At 53.2% G+C, this 2,500-nt stretch overlaps 1 non-coding gene across 1 annotated transcript in view; it reads left to right on the top strand.

Moving 5' to 3' along the window:
* Nucleotides 1–744: 744 nt before the first annotated feature.
* LOC144413362 (small subunit ribosomal RNA) overlaps nucleotides 745–2,500 on the top strand; it is a 1,810-nt gene continuing 54 nt past the window's right edge. The window contains exon 1 of the ribosomal RNA XR_013469396.1: nucleotides 745–2,500. This exon is cut by the window's right edge and continues 54 nt beyond it. This is a non-coding gene — a ribosomal RNA (small subunit ribosomal RNA).

Raw genomic sequence — 2,500 nt, 5'->3', positions numbered from 1 at the left:
AACCTAACCCTAGGTAAGGCATGTCAGAGCGAAAGACAGTAAACTCGAATGAGCCAAGAAAGAGCGGCGTACGGTGCGGGGCCGGTCGGAGCGCACCCTTTTCTCGGTGGCTGGCGGGCGAGAGAGTGCTGCGTCGCCGGCATCGGCGTCGAAAGAAGCCGAGCCGAAAAAAGTTAAAGTACAAACGTGCAAGCATACTAACCTAACCCTAGGTAAGGCATGTCAGAGCGAAAGACAGTAAACTCGAATGAGCCAAGAAAGAGCGGCGTACGGTGCGGGGCCGGTCGGAGCGCACCCTTTTCTCGGTGGCTGGCGGGCGAGAGAGTGCTGCGTCGCCGGCATCGGCGTCGAAAAAAGCCGAGCCAAAAAAAGTTAAAGTACAAACGCGATGCTAATGAGCGAGCCGTTGTCTCGACTAATATGTAGGGGGCGTTCGATCGAGCGTCTGGCTTGAGCGCTTGTCGGCCTAGCAGAACGGTCGCATTGTTATGCCCGGGTTTTAGGCACCGCTGCAGGCGGCCGGCAGAGCTCTTGTTTGTGCGAAACTGAATGGATCGAGCCCGAGAGAGGGCGAGCAAAGAAAAAACGCAAATCGCTCCGCCTGGCACTGCCGGCGAGAGCGTGGACGTCGCGGCCAGCGACTGTCGAAGCTGAGTACGGCCGCAGGCGATCGCCTCGGTCTTAAACGAATGCGACGAGCACGCGCCGGGCGGCCCAGCAAGGGCCGAGCGCAGCTGTCGCAGCTATCTGGTTGATCCTGCCAGTAGTGATATGCTTGTCTCAAAGATTAAGCCATGCAGGTGCAAGTACGAGTTCTCGTAAAGCGAAACTGCGAATGGCTCATTAAATCAGTCTTGGTTTATTTGGTCTCGTAAGTGAAGTGGATAACTGTGGTAATTCTAGAGCTAATACATGCATTAAGCGCCGACTTCGGGAGGCGCGCTTTTATCAGATCAAAACCGACCGGGTTCGTCCTGTGACGTTTGATGACTCTGGATAACCACGCGGATCGTACGGTCTCTGCACCGACGACGTATCATTCAAGTGTCTGCCCTATCAACTGTCGAAGGTACGCTACGTGCCTACCTTTGTGATAACGGGTAACGGGGAATCAGGGTTCGATTCCGGAGAGGGAGCCTGAGAAACGGCTACCACATCCAAGGAAGGCAGCAGGCGCGCAAATTACCCATTCCCGACACGGGGAGGTAGTGACGAAAAATAACAATACAGGACTCTAACGAGGCCCTGTAATTGGAATGAGTACATCCTAAAACTCTTAACGAGTATCCATTGGAGGGCAAGTCTGGTGCCAGCAGCCGCGGTAATTCCAGCTCCAACAGTGTATGCTAAAGTTGTTGCGGTTGAAAAGCTCGTAGTTGGATTTTGGGCGAGCGCCGCCGGTCCGTCGCAAGGCGTGTCACTGGTTGCGTTCGCCTCACCTTCGGTTCTCCGTCGGTGCTCTTGACTGAGTGTCGGCGGTGGCCGATAAGTTTACTTTGAAAAAATTAGAGTGTTCAAAGCAGGCTGTTCGCCTGCATAGTGTTGCATGGAATAATGGAATAGGACCTCGGTTCTATTTTGTTGGTTTTCGGAGCACGAGGTAATGATTAAGAGGGACAGACGGGGGCGTCCGTACTCTGCCGTTAGAGGTGAAATTCTTGGATCGGCGGAAGACGAACTACTGCGAAAGCATTCGCCAAGAATGTTTTCTTTAATCAAGAGCGAAAGTCAGAGGTTCGAAGACGATCAGATACCGTCCTAGTTCTGACTATAAACGATGCCAACTAGCGATCGGGAGGCGTTACCATGACGACCTTTCCGGCAGCTTCCGGGAAACCAAAGTCTTTGGGTTCCGGGGGAAGTATGGTTGCAAAGCTGAAACTTAAAGGAATTGACGGAAGGGAACCACCAGGAGTGGAGCCTGCGGCTTAATTTGACTCAACACGGGGAAACTCACCCGGCCCGGACACAGGTAGGATTGACAGATTGAGAGCTCTTTCTTGATTCTGTGGGTGGTGGTGCATGGCCGTTCTTAGTTGGTGGAGCGATTTGTCTGGTTAATTCCGATAACGAACGAGACTCTGGCATGCTAAATAGTTACGCGACCTTCTCGGTCGGCGTCTAACTTCTTAGAGGGACTAGTGGCGTTTAGCCACACGAGATTGAGCAATAATAGGTCTGTGATGCCCTTAGATGTCCGGGGCCGCACGCGCGCTACACTGAGTGAAGCAGCGAGTGTCTAACCTAGGCAGAAAGGTCCGGGTAACCCGTTGAACCTCATTCGTGATTGGGATAGGGACTTGCAATTGTTTCCCTTGAACGAGGAATTCCCAGTAAGCGCAAGTCATCAACTTGCGTTGATTACGTCCCTGCCCTTTGTACACACCGCCCGTCGCTACTACCGATTGAATGGTTTAGTGAGATCCTTGGATCGGCCCCGTCGCGGCTGGCAACGGCCGCGTCGGCGTGTCGAGAAGACGATCAAACTTGATCATTTAGA

Source organism: Styela clava, chromosome 15 (assembly GCF_964204865.1).
Source record: "Styela clava chromosome 15, kaStyClav1.hap1.2, whole genome shotgun sequence".
Classification (NCBI taxonomy): Eukaryota; Metazoa; Chordata; class Ascidiacea; order Stolidobranchia; family Styelidae; genus Styela; species Styela clava.
This window is presented reverse-complemented; position numbering and strand designations above follow the sequence as displayed.